The sequence below is a fragment of the Ipomoea triloba genome, chromosome 12, assembly GCF_003576645.1.
Source record: "Ipomoea triloba cultivar NCNSP0323 chromosome 12, ASM357664v1".
Classification (NCBI taxonomy): Eukaryota; Viridiplantae; Streptophyta; class Magnoliopsida; order Solanales; family Convolvulaceae; genus Ipomoea; species Ipomoea triloba.
In genome coordinates this window covers 15,526,690-15,539,189 of record NC_044927.1, presented here as the reverse complement: position 1 = coordinate 15,539,189, position 12,500 = coordinate 15,526,690, and the positions used below count along the sequence as shown (strand labels likewise).

At 33.3% G+C, this 12,500-nt stretch overlaps 1 long non-coding RNA gene across 1 annotated transcript; it reads left to right on the top strand.

Moving 5' to 3' along the window:
• Positions 1-1,796: 1,796 nt before the first annotated feature.
• LOC115998606 lies at positions 1,797-7,861 on the top strand. Its single transcript, XR_004093924.1, has 3 exons — positions 1,797-2,442; positions 2,846-2,908; positions 7,374-7,861. It is a non-coding gene; the product is annotated as an uncharacterized LOC115998606 (long non-coding RNA).
• The last annotated feature ends 4,639 nt before the right edge of the window (positions 7,862-12,500 follow it).

Genomic DNA, 12,500 nt, shown 5'->3' with positions numbered 1-12,500 from the left:
AGGAAGGAATTTTTGTGGTAAGAATGAAATAAGAAGTAGCAAAGCTGGTAAGTAGAAGACTGAATTGTCAAAAGGTTAAGACTGACAGGAATGAGCCTAAGGGCTAGCTCAATCATTGAATTTTCCTAAGTGGAGTGAGATTGTGTATCAATGGATTTTTGTAGAAGATTTTTCGTTACCTAAGACAAGAAAAGAACAGAGTTGGATTATAGTTGATTGATTTATGAAGATCGCAAGATTCTTAACTATGAGCGAGTTTTGGTCTACTAAGCAAATAACAAAGGCACATGAAGAACATGTAGCAAAATACCATACCTACATATGACTAATAAGGAGAACCATTAAAGTCTATAATGATGAGTTGAGAGTTCGCGCTATTAACTCGCAAAGATCATAAGATGAACACTAAGATTATATTGGATCTTCTTGCAATGATGGTCACTAGTCGAGTAAGCATAGGATTCTTTATAAGATCTTGTATGATCAGAAGAACAAGAATTCTTGATGCACAAAAAGGGAATAAGTGATGCGTTGGTATTAAGGCCTCAATGTTTTAAGGTACAACAAGGAAGTAAATGTGGTTCGTAAGGTCACCGAAATCACTTGATGAAAAGAATAGATAACCGACCAAATCTCAAGAAGAAAAAAGGAGATATTGCTAAAGGTTTCACCTGTTAAAGGAATGACAAGGATTAGAAAAAAGGATAAGCTAATGATTGAGAAGTAACTCATAGGTTGGCTTTGTCAACTAAATTGGGCAAGAATTTAGAGGGCATGGAAGAAGGATAATTGGGATTTGTCGCATACTCGCATGTGACTCCTCCTGTAGTAGTAAAGGCGAATGAGGCCTTAGCATATGAAGCAAGGCTGATGAGGATTTTGGATTCAAGATGTGTAAAGATCAAGGAAGAGAACCGTCAATTGTTCAAAGTGTTGTGGTCAAATTGTCAAGCCGAAGAAGCTGCTTGAAGCTGAGATTCCTTTTTCCTCTCGAAGCCGAATTCCTCTCATTTTCTTTGAAGAACCGAATACCTCTTTTGTTGAGAAATCCTTTCTGTCTTTCCAAACCTCGTTCTTTTTTTCTTCTCGAAGCGATTGCAGGGTGACAACCTTATTTCCTAAGTTGTAGCCTTGACAACCTTGATTTTATTTTTAACCAATGTTGTCCTTGAATTTTGAAGCTTAAACCCTCCATCCTCTTTTCTTTGTTCAATCAAATTTTGTAAAACTGAGCGTATATCTTGTAAATATTTTCCTCTATCTAATACCATATACCAGTTTTGACTCTTTATCCCCAAAATGATTTTTGAGCTTTGGGGATGAAGCTCCTTTTAAGGTAGGTAGAGTGTGACACCTCGCATTTTCCTAATATTATTTTAATTATAAATATTTTCAAAATGAATTATTTTCTTCTTATTAAATATTTTAATAAATGTGTCTATATCTAATTATTTTGTTATGGGCTTTGGGTTAACACTATTTTTATAATTTACTATTTTGATACCCGATTATCCATAGCCCAATATATGTATATATACTATACTCAATAAACTACTTTTGAGTCCAAATGATTTTAATGCCTAAATCTACCAACTGTTCTAAGCCCAAATATAGCTATTTTATATCTAGCCTTGAACCAAATTAACCCAAGTCCAAAATGCCAAACATAATATTTGATCCAACTACCATTTATAACCTAGCCCAACCTATTTTAATTTAGAAACCCTACTAAATATAGACTCATATATATAGAAATATTTGCTTCCTCCCCTTTTTCAATATCAGACATACACATCTTTGTCTCCCTCGTCTCTCGTATTCCTCGTTCTCCCTCACCTCTCTCTCAGCAGCTCCGACTACGTCGAATAGTAGCAGGCGACGGCGAAGTACAAGAAACCAACAACGGCAAATCCTCCGATCTCCACCTCCACCCTTGGCTACGGCAAAAATGAACTAGCAGCTTTTCGTTCGGTGAGGGATAGCAGTAGAAGTAGCGACAGGACTGGTAAGGTCCAAGCAAAGCAGCGTCGGGCGGTGGTTGAGGCAACCGTGGGCGGCACCGGAAACTATGGTGGTAATGGCGACCTCTGCTTCCGACGAAAACAGGGTAGCGACGTCTCTGGTCCTTCTTCGTGGTCTACGGTACGGCGTGGCAGCTACGGTGAGAGTCATTGGCGTTGCAGCAACGGCAGATAAAAAGCAGACGACGGCGGGGACGGAGAAATGGACAGCGGCTGTAAGCTTTGTTGGTGGCGTTCCTTTCTCCTTCGTAGCGTAGCAGCGAGCAGCGGCAGCCATGGCATCCATATGGCGAAGTAGTGACCGCTAGCCTCTTTTCTTCCTTCAGCAAGCTCGATTAATGGCAAGGTAATACGGTGGAGTTGTTGATGATTGAGGCAAGTTGACGAAGATGGATTAGTGGCTTATTATTTGTTTAGTGAGGTAATTATTATATTATTAGCATTAAATGGTAATTAAGGGTTAAGCTAATGATGATAGTGAAAAGATGAGTTTGCTTATGATAGATTGATTAACTTAATGAGATTATTAAGCTTGCTAGTTAATGATAGTAATTAGAGGATGATTAGCATTAATAATGAGTTAAGGAATATTATATGATGAAGCCTCATATGTTATTAGATATTGATGGTGATTAAAGGGAAATTATGGATTGATAGGGATTAAGGAATAATTAATGGAATGGATGGTAGTACAAAGATTATGGATAAGATAAGTGGTTTGTAATGCAAGTAATAGTTAAATAATGATTAGGATGGTGTGGATTAATACTATTATTCGTATTAATAGTTTTGGTAATTAAATATGGACTCAATTTGGTTCATAGGTTCCCTATCACTATGAGATGAGCCTAGGATGGGTGTTGCTTTTGGATTGCTAGCTTCAAGAGGTAAATTCCATGTCTTATAAAATATATTTTCAGTCTATTATATGATATTGTGTTAGGAATAAAATTGTAATAGTTTTGATGAGCCAAATTGTATTTTTAGAAATCGCCTATTTTATTTTTAGAGTGTAGAGAGTTGACCCGAAAGTCAAGTTCATGACATTAGATTGGTTCGAATTATTGTGTTATAGAGTCCATTGTGTCATGAGACTTGTAATTCATTTGCTCCATTATATACATGAGTATGTGTGATCCAATGGACAAGATTTAGATTATCTATACTAGAAGGCTTGAGTTTGAATCCTATGAAGAACATCTTAGCTTTTGAAGACCGCAGAGTGAAGCTAGTTTTCCACGGCCCAACTCCAAAGAAGAAGTCAATATTTTTGGTCAATGAAGGAACTCAGGGAGGGAGCAAGTCAAGGTCCATGGAGCGGAAGAAAGTCTTGAAACACTATCTCTACACCATACGCTACACAATGCAAAGAAGGAACAAATATATTATCTTGGTGATATTTACCAAATGAGTTGATACGGAGCATTGGTTAAAAATTTGAGCACATTACCTATTGGTCTAGCGTTTGAATCCCATAAGCAATATTTTAGCCTCGATAGACTAAGCTTGGGAGCTACTTGACACGGCTGAATTTTTGAAGAGCAAATCAGCAACTTATGGAGGAAGTCTTGGTCAATGGAGCTACTTGGAGAGTAACTTTTGAAAACTTTGGCAAAGACTCATGTGCGTGAACAATACATCATTCATACACGCGTGAAAGGCCTTCTAGAGCATGCTATGGAGGAAGTTGGAGTGGAACTTATACTTAGTCATATTTTGAAGTTCCAAATACATTTTGAAGGTCCAGTACGTGAAGCCATAAACCAGCAGATAAATTTGAAGATGGTGATTTTTTGAAGATCATTGTTTATACTCAAGCAAGAATCACCCGGAAAATATTTTGAAAGATCAACTTGCCAAGATCAAATCAATAATGCAACAAAGTCAACAATATCAAGCTCTGTAGGATACAAAGTCCATAATATCAAGCTGGAGAAGGAAACAAAGTTAAAACTTGGAGGCTACAAGTTTCAAGGATCAATCAAGCCGAATTAGAAGACTTTGTGAGCAATTTATAGAGGTAATTTTCCAAAAATTACCAAAGGGATTAAATGTGCAGATCAAATTGGAGATCTTATCAGATCATATTGGCAAAGTTATCAAATCAACGGTATGGTCATTAAATGAGGAGGTATGGCCATCAGATCAAATTGGAATGACCAATCAGATCAAATGAACGTTCAAAATTTGAATGTTCACAACGGGCAAATAATTCTTTGAATTATAAAAAGCCCAAGAAGACTTGAAGACAAGCAAATCTGACGGCACTTACAACGGTTGATAAGAGGCACTACGGTACTACGAACTAAATGGTGATAAACTACAAGTGGTGATACTGAGCGTTGAATACGACCAAAATGCAAAAGTGTTGAGATATTGAGCTATACACGAGAAAATTCAAGTCTTAGAAAAGAAATATTTATTTCTTTCAACAACAATTGGTAAATCTACTGAGTGTAGAAAGGAGTGTAGCTGTGTGCGAGACACTCGGAGGAACTAAGTGTAGCTTTGTGCGAGACACTTGGTTGGAGCGTAGCTTTGTGCGAGGCGCTCGGGAGCTTAGCTTTGTGCGAGGAGCTCGTGATTGAGTGTAGCTTTGTGCGAGAAACTCGGGAAGTGCTTGTGTAGCACTGGTGTTTCACTATTTGTAACTAGGTGAACAAGATAGTGGAATTCCCTCCTTAGAGTGAAAGGAGAAGAGTGAACTAGGAGGATTACACCACCTCTGTACCACTATAAATCTTTGCCTCTCTTTATTTTACAGCACTTTACATTAATCTCATATTTGACTCACTAACCCTTTTCATACTATGTTGATTTATACATCTGGGTTTGTGTGTTCCCACGTTCGCATGTGCTTCAAACTTTGCATACATATTCCTTGAGCTATTTTAAGATATACCAACGTGTTGTATGTCAAGTATCTCTTCAGTTTTACGCGGTTTTATTTTATAACACTTTATCATACGATATTCCGTTGTTCATTTCAAGTTGAATTTATTCACTTGAAAATACTTTTGTTAAAGTGTTATAAAGATTTTAATTGTTAGAAAAGTCCATTCAACCCCCCCCCCCCCTCTAGACTTTTCACCACCCAATCGGGACCAACATATTGGTGTGGTATTGAAATTCCTATGTATATTTGGTGATTATTCCTTGAGATATGTCTTGTTCTTGAAGGTTTCTTGTGTTTTCCTTGAGCTATGTTGCATGTTCTTGAATCCTTGTGTTTCTATGTTGATTTTTGGCTTCTAGAAATGAGTTTGTGTATTCAAGTCTAAGCTATGTCTAATATACTGTTTGATTCGTGTCTGCTGGGCATTTGGCCTAACGGTAGAATTTCACGGTTTTGTGCTCACCGTGAGGTGCGACCGCAAGGTGTGGTGAGGGCGTGTGTAGCGGTAGTGTGGTAATCGTCCACTTTTTCTGTTTGAGCATGCGGTAGCATAGTGTCTAGCGGGCTTCGGTCTACCGTCACTCTGTACCGCTAGTTCTTAGTAGTTTTGTTTCCAGTACGTATGTTGATCCCCTATGCATTATTGATTGGTCTCTAGTTCAGAATAAGTCCATTGTGACATCTATAAATCCTTTGCTTCAGTTGTTGAGTATCATTCTATTATAAATCGTCATTTCTTGATATCTATACTGAGTATTCGTTGGAACTCTTACTATGATCTTCATGTTCTTTCTTGGAAGTGCTAATCTCAATACTTGTTCATATATGGATATGTATGTGTATAATCTCCTTTGGAATTGAGTATGATCTTTGAGATATATATATATATATATATGGTAGGGTTCCAATGAGATCAATTGTTTAGGTAAGATCGTGAGATCAAATATTGTCCATCCATGTAATCTTAATCGATCCAGACCATTAAAATATTTTAATATCAAATCTTATACATCAATATAAAAACTTTTAATGGTCTAGATTGTTTAACACACCAACTCCGTTCGCACACATTTAATCACTGTTTGCACACATTTAATCACCGTTCGCACACACTTAATCACCGTTCACACATTTTATCACCGTTCGCACACATTTTATCACTGTTCGTACACACTTCAACTTAGAATCTTAAATCAATGTACACCATTATTAAATTATTACATGGATGCACAAGATCTGATCTCACAATCTTACCTAAACAATTGATCTCATATGATCTTAGCTCTATATATATATATATGAGAGAGAGAGAGAGAGCTCCGGCTCCTATGGATTGGTGGTTATTGAGCTTCGGCTCCTTTATATTATTGACATTTGAGCTTTGGTTCTTTGGATCGGAGGTTGTGAGCTTCGGCTCAGTTGGATAGGAAGTTGTGAGCTTCGGCTCCATTAGACTTCAGTGCTGTAATAATTTAGTATTATGGTTTATGTTTTGTGGATTTAGACTTTGCCTTAGCATTTAGGCTTAGATAGGCCTAGATGTGGCATAACACCCCGCCCGTTCTATTGAATTTTGCTTCCGTTGTCTCTTGATAAGTACCTTGAGTTAAATTCAGTTATTTCTCCCTTTTATTTTCCTTTGTCTTGGTCTAGAATTGGGGATGTGACAGGGAGTGTGCACAAGATTGGATTGTGAAAGATAAGGTGGCAAGACCTAGAATTGAACAAATTTTTGGTATGACATGAGGCAAAAGGTGAGATTTTATTGTGTGAGCTTGTATGATTCTCTACTCCCTATGAAAAAGGCACGAGGGAGTGAAAGAAAAAGTCAATAGAAAAAGCTAAAAGAGACTTTGAGCTATCCTTGCTTGAGATTGAACAACATGAGGTGAGTCATCTCATTAGGATTCGGACAACCATTGCACAGTCTTCGAAAGTATAGAGCTCTACGTGAAGTCGGTTGGCCCAATGTCGTTATCCTAAGAGATGATAAGAAGAAAGAGAGATTATCTCGCTAAGACAGAACACGAAGAGATGATAAGGCATACATTCACTTATTTTATTGTTTGGTCTTTAGGGCCAATTGAGGCAAGGTTTGGCGAGTTTGTGCAAATAGTTCCCACTAAAGTGTGAAAACTTTGATAAGTGCCAAAGATGTTATTAGTGCCCAGTTTGTGTCCTTTTGAGTTGCTTTGTGAGTTGCATTGCCTTATTTTGGATAAAGCAGCAATAGTAAGGACATTGAATGTTAGTTTAGTTTATTTTGTTTAGTATGAAAGTATGAAAGAAGCAATAATTATTAGTATGCATCTTTTACTGTCATGCGAATTTTAAAGGATGAAAACACAGTGTCTATCTATTGTTCTTTTCTATAGATCGAATACTATTTGTTTTTGTTTACTTAAACATGACTGATCTTAAGGTTTGTTTTTTATATATATTTGAAAAAAAATTAGGAAGCATCTGCAGGTGATGCATTAAACAGTTCAACTATTGCAGCTTAAGGAATTGCTGAAGACGGTGAAATGGATGAAACAAATTCTATCCAAATATGCTTAATGAATTTCATCAACTCAGAAACTAAAGAAGGCTAATTGCAATGATTGGAGTTCATGTATTATTTGAACATGGCTTTTCTAGCTCTGCCTTGGCTTGTGGGTTTATGAAGTTTGTTGCTTGGTTTTGTGGAGGACACTAATGGACAGATAGCACTTATGTAGTGCTTCAGTATTTTACTTTTACTGTTGGTTTTTTTAGTGTATAAACTTTTAGGAATAATGCAGCTTAAATGCCAAGGAACCAGGCATTGCAGTACAATTGTAATGCTGTTGGGAATGAAGCTTAAAAGTTTGCTGAGTTGGGATTGTAATTGTGAAAATTCTGATTAGATTCTTATTCTACATGTTAATATGATATTTCTATCTGACTTACAGTTGCAATTAAATGTTGTGTGCCTATAAAACTCTTTCATATTTAGCTTACTCATTAAACATTTATTTCCAACTATATGTACACTCTAAAATAATACAAAAAAATAAAGTCATGCTTTTAAGCAAAAAGAAACAGGTTCTAATTACAAACAATAAAATATAGCAACTTACTCCAAGACAATTAAATGTATTTTTTAGGAAAATGTTAATAAATGATTTAGCTGATCCAATTATTCTATGCTATATACAGTTTTTATCCTTTTATTATATTATTTGCAAATATCATTATCTTATTTAAGAATTCTAACTCTAACCCAATAAAAAAATGTTTACTTCAAAAACTACAGGAAATGTTTAGAGAAATAAAATTGTCTGTATAGAGATATGTATTTTCCTTTTCAAGAAGAAATAAATTCTGTTTCAAACAGGTATATTAAACCAGCTAAAATTCTGTTTCAAACAGGTATATTAAACCAGCTACTAATTCTTATATAAAATGTTGTTTTGTAACTACAAGTATAGTGTGTACATTAATTAGTAATGAGGAATTCCAGTATACTATTCAATGGTTATCAATTAGGAATGAGGAATTCAAGCATACTAATCCATGGTTTTATTTTTAGGAAAACCAATGTGGTATATCAACATTCCTTTCTACATAAATTGGATCAAGTAAAGATGTTGGAGTGTATGATGTGTAATTACAGCTAAGAATGGATTCAGTTTCAATGTATGTAATTTTAATTAAGTTTTAGGTAGTATTTCAGCATATTTCAGAATATATTTTAGTAACATTTATAAAACAAAAATAAGCAGTCATCAACCAATTGAAATGTATTACCAGAAAGAATTTTTGAAAATGCCTAAAGTACATGCCATACAATGCATTTGGACTTAGACTATTGATTGGCTATCAGCCAATTTTGGCTTATTTGATCACTATTAGTTGGTAAATAATAAGCTTTTTGTAACTTCAAAATGCTAAAATTCAAAATGCTACTCAAAGCAGTCTTTTCAATTAGCTTTTTCAGAAAAGAAATTATACCAAACAGCTATCAGCTAACAGCTATCAAACAATTTTCTACAATCAGCCAATGTTATCAACAAATCATAACCTTCTAACCTAAACAGCCAACCCAATCAGCTAACAACCATTTACCAAACAGGACCTTTGACTTCTGTAAAAAATTTAGTTATATTGTCCGCTAATCAAATTTCTACACAATAAACTAAAGTCATTGCAATGGAGTTGAGAAATCTCAATTTTTTGAAAGAAAAAAAAATTATTTTTATACATTGACAATAGTACGTGGTTCTATCTAGAGTTAGCAACGGTAAGGGTCCCGGACTAATGTTGTCTACAAAGAAGTTTTTAGCAGTTTGTAACTACAATTTGTAAATTTTAGTTTTAATGTTTAGGCTTTTTGTAATATTTATATCGAGTATATTTTAATGTATTTGTAATACATGAATTGAATTTATGCTTATATTAAGTTGTACAATTTTGAATTAATAGTAATATTATTAAATTGTCTAATATTCACGCGGATAGCATATTAGGGTCAATTGTACCATTAGTAATCCAATTGGATTGAAAATATTAATATGCAGTGACTCAAATACCGTTAGTACGTACTTTAGGTACTAACGTTGTTTACCATGAAATTTTTAATAATGTGTAATGTTCAATTTACATTTTATTAATTAATAATAATAAGTTTTGGTTTTTAATTTAATTTTAAATTCATGTATATATTTATTATATTTAAATTAGGTCTATCATAAAGAACTTGAAGTAATTATAATAATATATATCTCACTATAACACAACAACAATATTTCTAATATTTAGTTCGTGCAACCGCACGGGTATAATACTAGTACTAATAAAGTTGATATACAATTTATTCCTATCATTTCATATTTTTAACATAAATATTTTTATCACATTTTGAAGATATTAGTTCCCAGTAGACAAGATTTATATATAGGAATAGAGTGGAATAATATGGGAATACCTGAAGATCAGTAACAAGTAAATGTTTGATGGAGTAGTCTATTATTGTCCTTGCTAAATCATCCTCCACCCAATGTAATTTGCTTCTCTAAAGATATGTATGAGTAATAACCATAACTTGCAATCTTCTCAAATTTGCCCCAATCTGATATATTGCAATTTTAAAAATAAAATCCACTATATGATGCAGTGGTGTTAACTTTGATATTAATTAGCTATTTATAAATTGGTCTCATTATAAAAGTAATTAAATAAAGTTAGGGTCACACTTTTGTGTGAGACTGTCTAACAAATCCTTATCCATGAGATAGGTCGAGTCAACATAAAAATGTAATACTTATACTGAAAAAACATAATACTTATTCGGAATAAAGTGTTTGTTACTTATAAGGGAAAAATGCAATACTTTTACATTTTTTCATCAAAAATATTACATTTTCTCTTATAAGTAATATTGGCAAGTGTTTGTTACTTATAAGAGAAAATGTAATATTTATGAGGAAAAATATAATAATTTTAAATCAAAATGTAAAAGTATTACATTTTTTTCAAAAGTATTACTTTCCATATAAGTAATAAACAATTTATTCCTAATTAGTATTATATTTTCAATATAAGTATTACCTTTTTCATCTTGACTTGACATGTCTCGCGGACAAGGATCCATGAAACGGCGACACACAAGTTTTTGTTATAAAGTTATATCAAATAGTCTAAGTAATGCTACCTTATTTGAAATTTTGAATAATAGCTAGCGCCCAATTTTAAACTTTTGACATATGAAAAAGATTTTAAACCTAACATTTACTTCAAAAAGATTTTCCCCATAAAACCATAATTAATATTTAATTCAATAAGTTTAAACTTATTAAAGTAGACGGGACATGACAGGCTTCAATAATTGTGGACTAAACAAATAATTATTTTAGTTAAATGTTGTAAGTATCAATAAGTACGTACATGTCAACACTAAAACCGCAATTAATTATTACACACAATTAAGCATTTAAGCTCATTCTATTATTTCTTCCCAACACTAAAACCAACGTTTTTTTTTTTGAAAAAAAGTTTATACTCCGTAATATTTTACTAAATATTTAATTTAATTGGTTACTTATGAATTATGATGTTTCTCTCTTTCTAATCCAACATTAGCTACAATTTAACTTAGAAGAGTGTTCTAATAAATGAATTTATAAAAATTATTGAATTAGTTATATATGCATTACCATTTTCATTAGATACCTAAAATACTACTCGTAAAATAGTGTGTGTGTGTATATATATATATATATATATATATATATATATATATATATATATATATATATATATATATATATATATATATATATATATATATATATATATATATATATATATATATATATATATATATAGGGTAGAGTTCAGGTGTGGCCTGATCATTAGGTGTGGTCGTGTGGCCTATTTTCAGCCATTAGATCATATCAACTCATCTAATCAACGCGCAATATATATATGTTACAGAACACACCATTCCACGTACTAAAACGCACCAGAGGACCGATAAAACACACTAGAGGACTGATAAAACACACCATTCCACACAATATACCAAATGCGTCTATTCACTTAAAATTCATCAATATACTTAATAAAATACATCATTCTACGCATTAAAATGTACCACAACGTGCCTCATGTCAGATTATAAGCATACACTATTTACACATATTAATTTACACATATTAGAAAATATGTGCTAAAATATGCATCATTATACGTATTAAAATGCACCACACTTATTAGAAACACATGTGTTAAAATACACACCATTCAATGTATTAAAATGCACCAGATGACGTATTAAAACACACTATTCCACAACACAGTTACACATCATTCTACGTATGAAAATGCACCAACGGATAGATGAAAACACACCATTCTACAACACAGTTAATGCACCAACATACGTAATAAAACGCACCACAACATGTATTCAAACGCACCACACTATGTACTAAAATGCACCATTCCAATTCATGAAATGATAGTTACAAGTCAATGGTATATATATATTCTAACGCCAACTCCATTTATTGTTTTAATGGAATTTTGGAATAATACTACCTCAGTCCCATTTTATTATTGGTGAAAACCATTCAATGTATTAAAATGCACCAGACGGCGTATTAAAACACACTATTCCACAACACAGTTACACATCATTCTACGTATGAAAATGCACCAACGGATAGATTAAAACACACCATTCCACAACACAGTTACACATCATTCTACGTATGAAAATGCACCAACGGATAGATTAAAACACACCATTCTACAACACAGTTAATGCACCAACATACGTAATAAAACGCACCACAGCATGTATTCAAACGCACCACACTATGTACTAAACTGCACCATTCCAATTCATGTAATATAAAAATACTAAAATTACCATAATAACCCCACTTAAACATACGCGAATTTAAGTAAGATTAATGAAATTGGACGGTGTTGATTAGGCCGCATGACCGCACCGGAGCTCGCCGCCGCATTTGAACCGAAATCTATATATATATATATATATATATATATATATATATATATATATATATATATATATATATATATATATATATATA